Source organism: Stegodyphus dumicola, chromosome 11, assembly GCF_044657685.1.
Source record: "Stegodyphus dumicola isolate Sdum_Otavi_A_Nest chromosome 11, ASM4465768v1".
NCBI lineage: Eukaryota > Metazoa > Arthropoda > Arachnida > Araneae > Eresidae > Stegodyphus > Stegodyphus dumicola.
The window spans coordinates 158,487,178-158,506,185 of NC_140778.1; the positions used below are offsets into that span (position 1 = coordinate 158,487,178).

Below are 19,008 nucleotides of genomic sequence, written 5' to 3' on the forward strand. Positions count from 1 at the left end.
GTCTGCTACATGATTCTGGTAATGGAAAAAATGTAAACTAAAGCAAAATGATCATTTTATATGTGGTAGATACACCGGAAATACCGGGTATATGCTTTCCGATTAAGTATTTTGTTAAAGAAAATGTTTATTTTATGCACAGAATTCGTACGAATGCTGAAAATAATTGTAAACATTAAATTCTTTTCGTAAAGGAAAGCATTAGAAAATGAAAAACGATATTTAAGTTAATTAAGGGAAATAAATATTGTAAAACAAGGTATTTTTCAATATTTTTTCGTAGTATTGTTTGCACTAAATAAATCTTGTTGAACAGAACACATGATGGCATAACTGCTAAGACCATGGTAAAAAAATAATCAAAAAGTATTATTCTATTTATTTTCATTGCTCATGCACTTTTTTTAATACAAATGAACTTTGACATTCCATAAGAAATATATGATCGTGATTTTCAGTTTAAATTACATATCTCAAGCAAAAGTATATATAAAAAGATTTGACTTAACAAATTCATATTTAAATACCATAAAATTCTACAAATTTCTTAATATCCGTCATTTATACATTTAAATAGTATGCTTATCGCATTCTTTATAAAGTGAAAAGTCACTTCATACTGATTCACTTCAGATTTTAGCAGAAGTGCGTATATTTTCAGTATAATCTAGAAGTACTCTTATAATCCCTTACACTGCCAAGATTTCTATATAACATTTATCCTGACGTGATTATTTGCTATAGTAAATAATCTTCGATATTGGCATCCTATTCTTCCTTCCATACATTAAAAATGGAACAATTAAAATACCTTTTCTTACACATATACGCACAATAATAATAATAATGAACTTGCCCTACATCTTAGTTTCGGCCCACCAGCGGCCGAGCGGTAAAGTCGCTGAACACTGGTAGTTCGGTCCGAATCCCGCGAACGGGCTGGCTGCATGTGTGTTTTCGTGGTTTTCCTCATGCGTAACATGTATACGAGCCAGTTTCCCTGAGAAAGTCCTCCACGAAGACATCACACCTATTACGCAGATCACCCTAGTGTGCTTTGCCATAATTAAATACACCACCACATCTTAATTTCAATTCAGCCTGTACACAAATTAAATATTTTTAATTACTAATGTATTTTTATCAGGTTGTTTCTTAAAATACTTTTGTTATACTCGAAATATGTGTTCAATATTGAATTATTTTTCTTTCTCTTATAATTAAAAACAAGTTATATGGAATCAAAATTAAAACATATGCAGCAGTTAAATAACACTAAACAGAATATCTTACTCTTTCGCTATTTGTATTCTAGCATTATACACAGATTTGTTTTCCTTCAGGTTCAAGCATGTGTAAGTTATATCAATTAAATTACATCACACATACCTGTATGCATCAGTTAAATAACACTGAAGGAAATATGTCACTCACTCATTCGATGTTTGCATCATAGTGTGGTCGAGAAATTGTTCTTTCCTCACGGTGAGGCATGTATCAGTTTACTTAGTTCGCAAAGCTTAACCCAGACGCTGCTTCAATACATAGAATTACGTTTGGGATGTAAAGAAAGTAACCAAAACATGTGAATGAAGTTGGGTACGCGAATTTATTAACTAATCATTCAGGTACTCAGTATTGGTAAACATGACATTGAGTTTAAATATCTCACTACGATGTAAGTCTCATACACAAAATGAAGATTATGATAAAAAATGATTTAAAATGAGAAATTTTTCAATTTAAATGTAAAATAGCAGTAAAATGAAAAATAAATGTAAAATTACATCACAGTTATGTATGAAAACTACATAAATTCATTGAAAAAATAGTTATTTTATCTGGTTGTAAAGAGTGTTTTCCGCCAAATAACGTATTAACGTGTATAATTCTGACACAACGCTATAGCACAATTTGCCACTTCCGCCTAAATATAATAGCAAATTAACAACGGAAATCAAATCAAACTGTTGATGCAACGAAAGTAAACGAACGCCAAGAACTAACGCTGTCACCCACATGACGTCATGCGTATGTGGCATAACTTTCTCCCTGCACTGCGCATCGCTCTTGGGCCCCCCCTGATACATAGTATATCCTAGTATCCGGTACACACGGGATATGGCGACTTATGATGAGCAGTAAAAATGGGTCATTCAAAGTATATATATATAGTTATACATAGTATATACTATGTAAGAATATATATATAGTGTATCGCAGTGTTTCTTAACCTTTGTAGCGAGTCGCACCCCATTGAAAGATGTGTTTTAATTTTTTTAGTTTAGAAAAATTCATTTTTTGCGAAACTTATTGTTATTGTAAAATATTGTACATTTTATATAAATACCAAAAAAAAAAAAAAAAAAATCTGAAATGTTTCAGATTTTAAATTACGTCCAAAGGGGCGTTTTTTAACATTTTCTGTGTTACCTTTCTTTATTAAATATCATGTTCCTCGCACTTAAACCATAAGATCCAGTGCAACAGCAATATCGCAAAATAGTTTTAAAACGAGCATATCTTTAGAATTTCCGATACAGAGACTCACGCGCTGGAGATAAAAATGTTTTTTCTGCACAACGTTGCCATTGCTCGCTTTGAAATCCTTGAGTTTGTTAATCAAAAATTCGTCAAAGTTTTAAAAAATAGGAAATCGATCATAAAACAAATTTCAAATTTCAAATTTGGTCTTCCACATGCTCATATTCGTTGGAGGATTACGTTATTCAAAATTCGATGACTCTATGTACCGTTGTTTTATCACAATACGAGAAATATACATACATTTATGCAGATTTTTCATTATTTAATTTCTTCAAATATAATGCAGGACTCTAACATTTTGTGGCAACAGTTTGAAAAGTGAACCGACATTTATGAGTTCGAGGCAAAATGCCAAAACGAAACTAATAGTCCTTCGGGATTCAAATCCCTTTGGACTAACAATATTATTTTTATTAATGATTAGTCTGTTGTTGTTTGTTCATTATTATACTGGCGCAGCGAGGTTCCTTTTTTGAAAGACATACGCGTAAGATATCACTTGCATTTAAGCAATTTCTCGCGTTTAGTTTTTATATGGAAAAGCGATGAAAATCCCATTTCGCACAAGTAGGGTAGTAGCAAAGGGTAAGAGTAACTGCAGTGCTCCGTTCGCCAACTCTGGATAACGTTGTAACTGTGAACACCAGAATTGTTGCAATTCTAATTGTTCGAATTCCATTTGAACATGTCCACTTGCTCGCATTTCAATAGGTTGATATTTTGTCAGATCAGTTTCATCCATCAAACTGAAGTCAAATAGAAATGGATCCAGTATCCATCTCTGAGTTTTGGTAACATTTCCGGTAGAAAAATATACATTGAGTGATTCGCTCAATCGTCTCAAATGTATTAGAATGTCGGGTATAATTGTATTATTTTCATTTTTCGCAATAACAAAATCAAGCAAGGGAAAGTTTGCAAAATTCCTCTTTTCTACTCGACGTATCCACATTTCTAATTTTGCGATAAATGAAGATAATTTTTCACTAGATATTATTATATTTATACCAAATCCTTGCATCCTAAAACCAAATCTCTTTTAGAAATACTTTTTCTCTTATGCATTAACAAATTTTGATCAACATTTATTAATTTCTTAATTACATATTTAATAGCGGCTTCAAATTATTTTGTTGCAGAGGACAACTGATATTAATACAATGAAAATTTTGCGCTGTTCTGAATCTAACTGCTAACTTCGTACTATATAAATAATTTAAAAGTAAAGCATGTGCTCTAAATTACCATTAAATTAGAATACGTAACTCTAATAAGTACAATCAGCCCACGAAGGCTGAAGACAGAATCCAATCTTAAAATCTTCAGGCTAATTAAATGTAAATTCAATGATCTGTCTTGTCTATACGAGACAGTTTGTCTTAGAAATTCTTCAACGAAGGCATCGCTCTATTTAGGCAGACAGCCCTCGAGGCTTTGTCTCAAACACATCTATTCTATTCTATTCTATTACTGTTACAAAAATGGCCTTGGCTACTAAGAGCCTTAATCCATTCGGTTTCTGTCATGCTGTATCAGCCGGTTGGTAGAAGAAAATATTGGTGTAGAACACCCGCACAGAGGCGAAAAATTAATAGGAGTTAATCCTGCGATTATAGAACTATTATATTATATTATTATGAACGTGTGATAAGCAATTGGCATTTAGCAATTTATACGGCAGTGGTCTCAGGTCTCATGCAGTCAGGCGGCATCCACTCCCTGAATGAGAGAGGAGCACTCAGAATTCTAAGCAGCAAGTGAAAACCACGTGAAGTGGGTCAGCAAATCAGAGAAGATCTTTTTGCAGAATTCTAATTTGACCAGAGTGGTCACATGATTTGATACAATTGAATAAGATTTTAAAATAATAAAAGTAAACTTGAATAAATGAAATCTTGGATAAATGGAAAAGATATTTACACTATTTACATATTTACAATCACCATCTAGGATTGTGATGTATTGTGCGCGGTCTTTTGACCGTGTATTCTATAGTTGGGTCATAATCAATGATGTTTTGGATAGCTTGGTATTCACTATTCCTAACTTTCTCAAAGAAATTGTGAGATATGGTGAGGATGTGATCCATAAGATCAGGAATTTTGAGATCTTTCTGGATATCTTTATTCCTGATAAACCAGGGTGCGTTTGTAATGGATCGTAATATTTTATTTTGTAAAATACCGATCTTTTTTCTTTCATTTTTATTGCCAATAGCCCAAGCAGGGGCGGCATATGTAAGGATCGGTCTTATGAGAGAAGTATATAGAATCTTTTTAGTATGTAAGTTAAGTTTGGAGTTACGTCCAATAAGTGGATAAATAGCCATGTAAGCAGAATTCCCTTTATTTGCAATGTACTGAAGGTGGGTTTTGAAGTTCAGCTGTTTATCTCTATAGACACCCAGATATTTGTAAGCATCATTATGTGGGATAGGAGTGCTATTGATTTTAAGTTCAGTGTTGACATTCTGTAGTTTCTTATAACGTCTGTAGAGAACAGTATTACATTTGTGAGCGTTGAGATTAATTTTCCAAATTGTGCACCAGTGTGCGATATTGTTAACATACATTTGGAGATTATTAATGGCCAGTTGAGGTTGAATTGATTCAGAGAGTACAACAGCATCACCTACATATTTGAGTACTTTGGAATTAGGTGGTTGTGGAAGATCATTAATATAAATATTGAAAAGTTTTGGGCTCAAAACACTACCTTGAGCGACGCCGCAAAACATCCTTTTCTTTTTGGAGAGGGTATTACCTATTCTGACTTGGAATATTCTGTTACGTATAAAAGAGAAGATAATTTTGATTAAATTTTTTGTAATTTCGAGATCAATAAGCTTAAGAATTAGCCCAGCATGCCACACTCGATCAAAAGCTTTCTCAAAATCGAGGTAGCATGCGGCAACTGCACTTTTTTTCTGAAACGCAAGAGCAATGGTTTCCACAAGATTTAGGACTTGATGTGTGGTCGAATGGCCTTTCCTGAATCCAAATTGTAGATTATCAATAATGTCGTTATTTTCAAGGAAGTCAGTGAGTCTATTGTTAAGGATTTTCTCATAAATTTTTCCCATAGCAGGCAAAAGACTGATGGGTCGATAGCTATTGACATCCTTTGGGTTTTTGCCCGGTTTGAGAATGAAAATTACGATTGAATGCTTCCATTGTTGGGGGAAGTAGGACTGTCTAATACAACCATTAATAATATTGCAAAGATTGATAATGCATCTATTTGGCAGGGCTTTAAGTCCTTCATTATTTATTTGGTCGTAACCTTTCGCTTTTCCTAGCTTAAGGTTTTTAATAATGTTTTTAACCTCTTTAGGAGAAGTAAACTGTATGTGCCTTTGAGGAGTGAAATTGCGTATGAAGTTGACTGCCTCATTAGCTTCATCTTCAGTTTCCGAGTTATTAGACGGGAGGGGTTTATAGATTTTTTCTTGTTCTTCTGCCATGAGGTCAGCAATGTCTTGGTCCGAATAATATTTGGTTCCTGAGTGTTCTATTGCATGCTGGGTATAGCTGTTATTATTTTTGAGGGAGCGCGCGATTTTCCAAACATTTTCGTGGTTCGGCTCCAAATTTTCGAGAAGGTGGTCCCATTGTTGATTCCTGTACTCTTGAATATCAGTCTTGATTTTACGGTTTAGGTAATTAAGGTGCCTTTTGTCATTTGGATTTCTAGACTGATGCCAGGTCTTAATGGCTTCGTTTCTGAGCTTGATTGTATTTTTGATCTGGGTGGGAAGGGTTTGAGATTTATTTTCTTTTACTGAGTAAGTAGCAGTGGAAATAGCGTTTTGAATAGTAGTAGTAAATTTATGAATTTCGTTCTCTATTGCAAAGCTATGGGGATAATGATTATTGCAGGTATAATTTTGAAGAAGATTATTGACAAGGTTCCAGTTGGTTTTGGTAAGATGTTTTTTTAATGGGTGATAGAATCCATAGAAGTCAAAAGTGACTGGCAGGTGATCAGAATTTAAGTCATAAGTGACTTCCAAAGAAGGAGTTTGATTAATATTTTTGAGTAATAAAACGTCAAGGATGTCTCCGGAGCCATCATGATGAATTCTAGTGGGGGTGAAAGGCGCGACAATTTTTAGGTCTTGATTAAGTAGGTAGTTGTTCAAGAAATTTCCATTTGTATTGTTGAATCTTGAGTTCCATGCTTGATTTTTAGCGTTGAGATCACCCGCAATTAAAGTAGGAAAATTGGCAGCTGTTAGATTGTTTAGATCGATATTGTTAAGTCTATTGCCAGGGGGGGTTGTAAACTGAGATGAATAAATATGCTTCATTCAGTCCACTATAAATTATTGCAGCTGTTTTTTCGATATTGCCTGTGTTAGGTATTTCATATTTAGCGAAACGAAGGTATTTTTTAATAATTATTGCAGTACCTCCACCTCTGTTATGAATTCTATCGTCTCGGATTGTCCGGTATCCAGGGAAGTTTATTTGATGTGATTTCCTTAGGTGTGTTTCGTTGAGCAGCATGATGTCAATGTTATGGGTGATGAGAAAGTTTTTAATTTCCTCCTTTTGCTTATGAACACCGTTAGCGTTGAAGAAAGTGACTTTAAGAAAGCACTTGCTTGTGGCGATTATCTTGTGTGCATTATTAGGGACTAGAAGTCATAATTTAGTGATGAAAAATATTCTATGGCTGCCATAACAACCTCGATTTTATTCATAATGTTTTTAGCTTCTTTGAAGCATTTTAGAAATTCTTTTGCTTTTGTGAGCTGCAGTTTGATCAATTCACAGAAGGAGGGTGGTTCCGGTTCTTGATTCTGTTTCTGAGTTGGGGGAGCGGATACAGCCGCTTGCGTACTGGTATTTTGTGCTGCCGTTGGTAATGCGGGGAAATCCTCTTGAGTGAGTTGGAATGTCGGTTGCGGAGGTTGAGCATTTTCCGTTTTACGAGTTTCTATTGCTTTTTTGATATTATTGGGATGAAATTTACACAGTTTTGAGGAGCTTACGTGGTCTAGACCACATAGGGCACATTTTGCTGAGTGTAAGTTTTTGTCTTGCTTGCATGTATATCCTTCGTGAGGGCCTGCGCATTTTTGGCATCTTGGTTTGTAATTGCATTTTTCTTTTATATGCCCATATCTTTGGCATCTATGGCATTGAACTGGTCCTGGGCGGCTTTTCAAACACATAAACACGATCTTTCTGAAATACGGGCGGTATAGTCCTTGCAAAATGGGGCGTGGCTTAAGAGCGTGCAAAACCTTTAAATTTGTGTTGATTAAATTGTACCAAAATAAGTGCTACATTTGTGAAAAGTAAAAACTGAGAATCAAAACCTACTATGCAGCGTTGATGTGGATCTACTAAACTGCATCGAAAGTTATTTATGGCTCCACCTACTTGAAATGTAGCAACTAATTTAGGACAAAACTTTCCACCTAAGTGTAGCAACTAGTTTGGGACGGAGGAAATATAAAATTTTGAAATTGCTAGTGTTGAGTACCAAGTACCTCAATATCATTGACAGCTTAATTTAGAAAATAATGCCATCTTCCCTAAAATAAAAGATTTTACCTCTATTAAGTACGTCTATATGGATTCGATAAATTTTTTTAGTTTGTTAAAAAAAAATAGTAATTTTTTTCTGTAACTTTGTTGCTAAAGAAGAAAATCATAAGTATGATTTTGTCCGAAGCTGACCAGTGCCTGTTCAAAATTTTCACATTAATGATATTAAATTTAAAAAAGAAAAACACCGAGCAATTTTTCCGTAGCTTAATAATAGTGGAAGCACTTCTTCAGAGATCCCGGTAAATGTAAACATTGCCAACTTTGGCGATAATAGTTCAAACCTGGTAACCCATCGGATTTATCCTATTCGCTTGTTCGAAGCTCGAAGTTTGCAACCACTCCTCTTGCGTTCATTTTGTTGAATTATCACTGTCGTTGTTCGCATTTGCAGATTTATATTATTCTTCTCTTATTTATTATTATTTTATCTGAAATTTTTTAGCAACGAATAGATAGAAATATTTTCGTAGATAGATGACGGTTCGGGATGAAAGGATGAAAATACGGGGGGGAGGGGTGAATGCTAATTTGTGACGCGGCTGTTCACGTTGTGCTCTTAATTATTAACAGCTCTAAGAACCATGAGGTTTCCAACCTCTAAAATAATTTGTTTCCGTAGGCCGCAAAAATGTGCATGTGCATTTTAAATAAAGTAACGCTTTTATTTTTATTATTGGTTATTGCCATATAAAATTATGAGAATAAATCATTTTTTATGGCGTAAAATTGTAACAAGATAATATATTGTTAATGCTTTTCTAACAATAACCTTTCAGAGGATGGCAGGTGTGACATAAACAGATGATTAAATTGAAATAAAAAATATTATTGATTATCTAAGATGACAGAATAGTTTGATGCCTCAGCATGGTCATCAAAATTACCAAACCACTGGTGTAAGGAATATATTGGTTTCTGTGTTAACTGGAATTTAAGACATTTTTTTTTCGTTTATCACGTTTAACCGGGTAATTTCAGTACATTAATACTAATTTATATTTTTTAAATGAATTTTTATTTCCGTTATAAATGCTTATATATTATCTTATATATTCTTTTCAGTGCTAACTTGAATTTAATACAAATTTATTTTCGTATATCACGTTTAACCGGTTAGTTTTACATCTACATGCTTATTATCTGTGAATTTTTACTACCATATGCTTAATATATTGTTTTGTCTGCTAATTTGAATTTACTTGCACTAAAAATCACGTTTACAACTCGGCTCATCATCGATGAACCGCGAGCTTGGCGAGTAAAAATGCAACGACGCCAACGGGTTCTCTGCGGATGAAAACCCGAAAAAATAATTAAAAACAATTAAAAGCACCCCAAGAATAAATTGAAAACACTGAAATACATTATAATTATCCGACAACAACTTTAAAAAAAATTACCATGAAAACTTTTAGACAATTATTTAGAATGACCATTATGAAACCAAGAGCAAAGTTTGCACCCAATAGCCAAAACCATTTCACTTACAGCATTACATTTAAAAATCTTTTAAAGAATTTGACATAACTACAAGGAGGTTAGAACCTCCTTGGTCGCTAATGGAGCCCCTGGCGTCATCTAGTGAGAGAAGGGGACAATCTAGAAAACAATTTTATACGCATAAAACACAGCAACGGTATATAGATAAGATAGCTGAAACTGCTTGTAGCTACCAGTGCTGAAGTAAAAGCAGTATTACATAAACTAGATATTACCAGCTAGGAAAGAAATTTGGTAAAATTATTCAGTTTGAAAACGAGGCGGTCTCCTGCCATATAATGGAGACTGTTTCAAGGAAAGGTTTGAGTTTGGATTGAGACATGTCCCGTATCGGAGTAATCCGCGACAAAAGAATTTCTGAGAAGGACAAAAGGCTGATTTTGACGCAAGCGTTGAACGCTCTTAAAGGGTATACATAGTCAAGGTTCTTTAATATACTAAGGTTAGGCCAGGAACGGAAAAAGCGTGCCATTGGTTGCTGGTAGTGACGTCACCCGGGAGACAAGAAACATCGGCCGACGCGTCTGCTACATGATTCTGGTAATGGAAAAAATGTAAACTAAAGCAAAATGATCATTTTATATGTGGTAGATACACCGGAAATACCGGGTATATGCTTTCCGATTAAGTATTTTGTTAAAGAAAATGTTTATTTTATGCACAGAATTCGTACGAATGCTGAAAATAATTGTAAACATTAAATTCTTTTCGTAAAGGAAAGCATTAGAAAATGAAAAACGATATTTAAGTTAATTAAGGGAAATAAATATTGTAAAACAAGGTATTTTTCAATATTTTTTCGTAGTATTGTTTGCACTAAATAAATCTTGTTGAACAGAACACATGATGGCATAACTGCTAAGACCATGGTAAAAAAATAATCAAAAAGTATTATTCTATTTATTTTCATTGCTCATGCACTTTTTTTAATACAAATGAACTTTGACATTCCATAAGAAATATATGATCGTGATTTTCAGTTTAAATTACATATCTCAAGCAAAAGTATATATAAAAAGATTTGACTTAACAAATTCATATTTAAATACCATAAAATTCTACAAATTTCTTAATATCCGTCATTTATACATTTAAATAGTATGCTTATCGCATTCTTTATAAAGTGAAAAGTCACTTCATACTGATTCACTTCAGATTTTAGCAGAAGTGCGTATATTTTCAGTATAATCTAGAAGTACTCTTATAATCCCTTACACTGCCAAGATTTCTATATAACATTTATCCTGACGTGATTATTTGCTATAGTAAATAATCTTCGATATTGGCATCCTATTCTTCCTTCCATACATTAAAAATGGAACAATTAAAATACCTTTTCTTACACATATACGCACAATAATAATAATAATGAACTTGCCCTACATCTTAGTTTCGGCCCACCAGCGGCCGAGCGGTAAAGTCGCTGAACACTGGTAGTTCGGTCCGAATCCCGCGAACGGGCTGGCTGCATGTGTGTTTTCGTGGTTTTCCTCATGCGTAACATGTATACGAGCCAGTTTCCCTGAGAAAGTCCTCCACGAAGACATCACACCTATTACGCAGATCACCCTAGTGTGCTTTGCCATAATTAAATACACCACCACATCTTAATTTCAATTCAGCCTGTACACAAATTAAATATTTTTAATTACTAATGTATTTTTATCAGGTTGTTTCTTAAAATACTTTTGTTATACTCGAAATATGTGTTCAATATTGAATTATTTTTCTTTCTCTTATAATTAAAAACAAGTTATATGGAATCAAAATTAAAACATATGCAGCAGTTAAATAACACTAAACAGAATATCTTACTCTTTCGCTATTTGTATTCTAGCATTATACACAGATTTGTTTTCCTTCAGGTTCAAGCATGTGTAAGTTATATCAATTAAATTACATCACACATACCTGTATGCATCAGTTAAATAACACTGAAGGAAATATGTCACTCACTCATTCGATGTTTGCATCATAGTGTGGTCGAGAAATTGTTCTTTCCTCACGGTGAGGCATGTATCAGTTTACTTAGTTCGCAAAGCTTAACCCAGACGCTGCTTCAATACATAGAATTACGTTTGGGATGTAAAGAAAGTAACCAAAACATGTGAATGAAGTTGGGTACGCGAATTTATTAACTAATCATTCAGGTACTCAGTATTGGTAAACATGACATTGAGTTTAAATATCTCACTACGATGTAAGTCTCATACACAAAATGAAGATTATGATAAAAAATGATTTAAAATGAGAAATTTTTCAATTTAAATGTAAAATAGCAGTAAAATGAAAAATAAATGTAAAATTACATCACAGTTATGTATGAAAACTACATAAATTCATTGAAAAAATAGTTATTTTATCTGGTTGTAAAGAGTGTTTTCCGCCAAATAACGTATTAACGTGTATAATTCTGACACAACGCTATAGCACAATTTGCCACTTCCGCCTAAATATAATAGCAAATTAACAACGGAAATCAAATCAAACTGTTGATGCAACGAAAGTAAACGAACGCCAAGAACTAACGCTGTCACCCACATGACGTCATGCGTATGTGGCATAACTTTCTCCCTGCACTGCGCATCGCTCTTGGGCCCCCCCTGATACATAGTATATCCTAGTATCCGGTACACACGGGATATGGCGACTTATGATGAGCAGTAAAAATGGGTCATTCAAAGTATATATATATAGTTATACATAGTATATACTATGTAAGAATATATATATAGTGTATCGCAGTGTTTCTTAACCTTTGTAGCGAGTCGCACCCCATTGAAAGATGTGTTTTAATTTTTTTAGTTTAGAAAAATTCATTTTTTGCGAAACTTATTGTTATTGTAAAATATTGTACATTTTATATAAATACCAAAAAAAAAAAAAAAAAAAAATCTGAAATGTTTCAGATTTTAAATTACGTCCAAAGGGGCGTTTTTTAACATTTTCTGTGTTACCTTTCTTTATTAAATATCATGTTCCTCGCACTTAAACCATAAGATCCAGTGCAACAGCAATATCGCAAAATAGTTTTAAAACGAGCATATCTTTAGAATTTCCGATACAGAGACTCACGCGCTGGAGATAAAAATGTTTTTTCTGCACAACGTTGCCATTGCTCGCTTTGAAATCCTTGAGTTTGTTAATCAAAAATTCGTCAAAGTTTTAAAAAATAGGAAATCGATCATAAAACAAATTTCAAATTTCAAATTTGGTCTTCCACATGCTCATATTCGTTGGAGGATTACGTTATTCAAAATTCGATGACTCTATGTACCGTTGTTTTATCACAATACGAGAAATATACATACGTTTATGCAGATTTTTCATTATTTAATTTCTTCAAATATAATGCAGGACTCTAACATTTTGTGGCAACAGTTTGAAAAGTGAACCGACATTTATGAGTCCGACGCAAAATGCCAAAACGAAACTAATAGTCCTTCGGGATTCAAATCCCTTTGGACTAACAATATTATTTTTATTAATGATTAGTCTGTTGTTGTTTGTTCATTATTATACTGGCGCAGCGAGGTTCCTTTTTTGAAAGACATACGCGTAAGATATCACTTGCATTTAAGCAATTTCTCGCGTTTAGTTTTTATATGGAAAAGCGATGAAAATCCCATTTCGCACAAGTAGGGTAGTAGCAAAGGGTAAGAGTAACTGCAGTGCTCCGTTCGCCAACTCTGGATAACGTTGTAACTGTGAACACCAGAATTGTTGCAATTCTAATTGTTCGAATTCCATTTGAACATGTCCACTTGCTCGCATTTCAATAGGTTGATATTTTGTCAGATCAGTTTCATCCATCAAACTGAAGTCAAATAGAAATGGATCCAGTATCCATCTCTGAGTTTTGGTAACATTTCCGGTAGAAAAATATACATTGAGTGATTCGCTCAATCGTCTCAAATGTATTAGAATGTCGGGTATAATTGTATTATTTTCATTTTTCGCAATAACAAAATCAAGCAAGGGAAAGTTTGCAAAATTCCTCTTTTCTACTCGACGTATCCACATTTCTAATTTTGCGATAAATGAAGATAATTTTTCACTAGATATTATTATATTTATACCAAATCCTTGCATCCTAAAACCAAATCTCTTTTAGAAATACTTTTTCTCTTATGCATTAACAAATTTTGATCAACATTTATTAATTTCTTAATTACATATTTAATAGCGGCTTCAAATTATTTTGTTGCAGAGGACAACTGATATTAATACAATGAAAATTTTGCGCTGTTCTGAATCTAACTGCTAACTTCGTACTATATAAATAATTTAAAAGTAAAGCATGTGCTCTAAATTACCATTAAATTAGAATACGTAACTCTAATAAGTACAATCAGCCCACGAAGGCTGAAGACAGAATCCAATCTTAAAATCTTCAGGCTAATTAAATGTAAATTCAATGATCTGTCTTGTCTATACGAGACAGTTTGTCTTAGAAATTCTTCAACGAAGGCATCGCTCTATTTAGGCAGACAGCCCTCGAGGCTTTGTCTCAAACACATCTATTCTATTCTATTCTATTACTGTTACAAAAATGGCCTTGGCTACTAAGAGCCTTAATCCATTCGGTTTCTGTCATGCTGTATCAGCCGGTTGGTAGAAGAAAATATTGGTGTAGAACACCCGCACAGAGGCGAAAAATTAATAGGAGTTAATCCTGCGATTATAGAACTATTATATTATATTATTATGAACGTGTGATAAGCAATTGGCATTTAGCAATTTATACGGCAGTGGTCTCAGGTCTCATGCAGTCAGGCGGCATCCACTCCCTGAATGAGAGAGGAGCACTCAGAATTCTAAGCAGCAAGTGAAAACCACGTGAAGTGGGTCAGCAAATCAGAGAAGATCTTTTTGCAGAATTCTAATTTGACCAGAGTGGTCACATGATTTGATACAATTGAATAAGATTTTAAAATAATAAAAGTAAACTTGAATAAATGAAATCTTGGATAAATGGAAAAGATATTTACACTATTTACATATTTACAATCACCATCTAGGATTGTGATGTATTGTGCGCGGTCTTTTGACCGTGTATTCTATAGTTGGGTCATAATCAATGATGTTTTGGATAGCTTGGTATTCACTATTCCTAACTTTCTCAAAGAAATTGTGAGATATGGTGAGGATGTGATCCATAAGATCAGGAATTTTGAGATCTTTCTGGATATCTTTATTCCTGATAAACCAGGGTGCGTTTGTAATGGATCGTAATATTTTATTTTGTAAAATACCGATCTTTTTTCTTTCATTTTTATTGCCAATAGCCCAAGCAGGGGCGGCATATGTAAGGATCGGTCTTATGAGAGAAGTATATAGAATCTTTTTAGTATGTAAGTTAAGTTTGGAGTTACGTCCAATAAGTGGATAAATAGCCATGTAAGCAGAATTCCCTTTATTTGCAATGTACTGAAGGTGGGTTTTGAAGTTCAGCTGTTTATCTCTATAGACACCCAGATATTTGTAAGCATCATTATGTGGGATAGGAGTGCTATTGATTTTAAGTTCAGTGTTGACATTCTGTAGTTTCTTATAACGTCTGTAGAGAACAGTATTACATTTGTGAGCGTTGAGATTAATTTTCCAAATTGTGCACCAGTGTGCGATATTGTTAACATACATTTGGAGATTATTAATGGCCAGTTGAGGTTGAATTGATTCAGAGAGTACAACAGCATCACCTACATATTTGAGTACTTTGGAATTAGGTGGTTGTGGAAGATCATTAATATAAATATTGAAAAGTTTTGGGCTCAAAACACTACCTTGAGCGACGCCGCAAAACATCCTTTTCTTTTTGGAGAGGGTATTACCTATTCTGACTTGGAATATTCTGTTACGTATAAAAGAGAAGATAATTTTGATTAAATTTTTTGTAATTTCGAGATCAATAAGCTTAAGAATTAGCCCAGCATGCCACACTCGATCAAAAGCTTTCTCAAAATCGAGGTAGCATGCGGCAACTGCACTTTTTTTCTGAAACGCAAGAGCAATGGTTTCCACAAGATTTAGGACTTGATGTGTGGTCGAATGGCCTTTCCTGAATCCAAATTGTAGATTATCAATAATGTCGTTATTTTCAAGGAAGTCAGTGAGTCTATTGTTAAGGATTTTCTCATAAATTTTTCCCATAGCAGGCAAAAGACTGATGGGTCGATAGCTATTGACATCCTTTGGGTTTTTGCCCGGTTTGAGAATGAAAATTACGATTGAATGCTTCCATTGTTGGGGGAAGTAGGACTGTCTAATACAACCATTAATAATATTGCAAAGATTGATAATGCATCTATTTGGCAGGGCTTTAAGTCCTTCATTATTTATTTGGTCGTAACCTTTCGCTTTTCCTAGCTTAAGGTTTTTAATAATGTTTTTAACCTCTTTAGGAGAAGTAAACTGTATGTGCCTTTGAGGAGTGAAATTGCGTATGAAGTTGACTGCCTCATTAGCTTCATCTTCAGTTTCCGAGTTATTAGACGGGAGGGGTTTATAGATTTTTTCTTGTTCTTCTGCCATGAGGTCAGCAATGTCTTGGTCCGAATAATATTTGGTTCCTGAGTGTTCTATTGCATGCTGGGTATAGCTGTTATTATTTTTGAGGGAGCGCGCGATTTTCCAAACATTTTCGTGGTTCGGCTCCAAATTTTCGAGAAGGTGGTCCCATTGTTGATTCCTGTACTCTTGAATATCAGTCTTGATTTTACGGTTTAGGTAATTAAGGTGCCTTTTGTCATTTGGATTTCTAGACTGATGCCAGGTCTTAATGGCTTCGTTTCTGAGCTTGATTGTATTTTTGATCTGGGTGGGAAGGGTTTGAGATTTATTTTCTTTTACTGAGTAAGTAGCAGTGGAAATAGCGTTTTGAATAGTAGTAGTAAATTTATGAATTTCGTTCTCTATTGCAAAGCTATGGGGATAATGATTATTGCAGGTATAATTTTGAAGAAGATTATTGACAAGGTTCCAGTTGGTTTTGGTAAGATGTTTTTTTAATGGGTGATAGAATCCATAGAAGTCAAAAGTGACTGGCAGGTGATCAGAATTTAAGTCATAAGTGACTTCCAAAGAAGGAGTTTGATTAATATTTTTGAGTAATAAAACGTCAAGAATGTCTCCGGAGCCATCATGATGAATTCTAGTGGGGGTGAAAGGCGCGACAATTTTTAGGTCTTGATTAAGTAGGTAGTTGTTCAAGAAATTTCCATTTGTATTGTTGAATCTTGAGTTCCATGCTTGATTTTTAGCGTTGAGATCACCCGCAATTAAAGTAGGAAAATTGGCAGCTGTTAGATTGTTTAGATCGATATTGTTAAGTCTATTGCCAGGGGGGGTTGTAAACTGAGATGAATAAATATGCTTCATTCAGTCCACTATAAATTATTGCAGCTGTTTTTTCGATATTGCCTGTGTTAGGTATTTCATATTTAGCGAAACGAAGGTATTTTTTAATAATTATTGCAGTACCTCCACCTCTGTTATGAATTCTATCGTCTCGGATTGTCCGGTATCCAGGGAAGTTTATTTGATGTGATTTCCTTAGGTGTGTTTCGTTGAGCAGCATGATGTCAATGTTATGGGTGATGAGAAAGTTTTTAATTTCCTCCTTTTGCTTATGAACACCGTTAGCGTTGAAGAAAGTGACTTTAAGAAAGCACTTGCTTGTGGCGATTATCTTGTGTGCATTATTAGGGACTAGAAGTCATAATTTAGTGATGAAAAATATTCTATGGCTGCCATAACAACCTCGATTTTATTCATAATGTTTTTAGCTTCTTTGAAGCATTTTAGAAATTCTTTTGCTTTTGTGAGCTGCAGTTTGATCAATTCACAGAAGGAGGGTGGTTCCGGTTCTTGATTCTGTTTCTGAGTTGGGGGAGCGGATACAGCCGCTTGCGTACTGGTATTTTGTGCTGCCGTTGGTAATGCGGGGAAATCCTCTTGAGTGAGTTGGAATGTCGGTTGCGGAGGTTGAGCATTTTCCGTTTTACGAGTTTCTATTGCTTTTTTGATATTATTGGGATGAAATTTACACAGTTTTGAGGAGCTTACGTGGTCTAGACCACATAGGGCACATTTTGCTGAGTGTAAGTTTTTGTCTTGCTTGCATGTATATCCTTCGTGAGGGCCTGCGCATTTTTGGCATCTTGGTTTGTAATTGCATTTTTCTTTTATATGCCCATATCTTTGGCATCTATGGCATTGAACTGGTCCTGGGCGGCTTTTCAAACACATAAACACGATCTTTCTGAAATACGGGCGGTATAGTCCTTGCAAAATGGGGCGTGGCTTAAGAGCGTGCAAAACCTTTAAATTTGTGTTGATTAAATTGTACCAAAATAAGTGCTACATTTGTGAAAAGTAAAAACTGAGAATCAAAACCTACTATGCAGCGTTGATGTGGATCTACTAAACTGCATCGAAAGTTATTTATGGCTCCACCTACTTGAAATGTAGCAACTAATTTAGGACAAAACTTTCCACCTAAGTGTAGCAACTAGTTTGGGACGGAGGAAATATAAAATTTTGAAATTGCTAGTGTTGAGTACCAAGTACCTCAATATCATTGACAGCTTAATTTAGAAAATAATGCCATCTTCCCTAAAATAAAAGATTTTACCTCTATTAAGTACGTCTATATGGATTCGATAAATTTTTTTAGTTTGTTAAAAAAAAATAGTAATTTTTTTCTGTAACTTTGTTGCTAAAGAAGAAAATCATAAGTATGATTTTGTCCGAAGCTGACCAGTGCCTGTTCAAAATTTTCACATTAATGATATTAAATTTAAAAAAGAAAAACACCGAGCAATTTTTCCGTAGCTTAATAATAGTGGAAGCACTTCTTCAGAGATCCCGGTAAATGTAAACATTGCCAACTTTGGCGATAATAGTTCAAACCTGGTAACCCATCGGATTTATCCTATTCGCTTGTTCGAAGCTCGAAGTTTGCAACCACTCCTCTTGCGTTCATTTTGTTGAATTATCACTGTCGTTGTTCGCATTTGCAGATTTATATTATTCTTCTCTTATTTATTATTATTTTATCTGAAATTTTTTAGCAACGAATAGATAGAAATATTTTCGTAGATAGATGACGGTTCGGGATGAAAGGATGAAAATACGGGGGGGAGGGGTGAATGCTAATTTGTGACGCGGCTGTTCACGTTGTGCTCTTAATTATTAACAGCTCTAAGAACCATGAGGTTTCCAACCTCTAAAATAATTTGTTTCCGTAGGCCGCAAAAATGTGCATGTGCATTTTAAATAAAGTAACGCTTTTATTTTTATTATTGGTTATTGCCATATAAAATTATGAGAATAAATCATTTTTTATGGCGTAAAATTGTAACAAGATAATATATTGTTAATGCTTTTCTAACAATAA

The 19,008-nt window shown here is 34.1% G+C and overlaps 1 protein-coding gene across 2 annotated transcripts in view; it reads right to left on the bottom strand.

The window, feature by feature from the left end:
- The window catches only part of LOC118205481 (uncharacterized), a 370,084-nt gene that overhangs the window by 178,200 nt on the left and 172,876 nt on the right, over window positions 1-19,008 (bottom strand). The gene's annotated exons all lie outside the window — the stretch shown is intronic.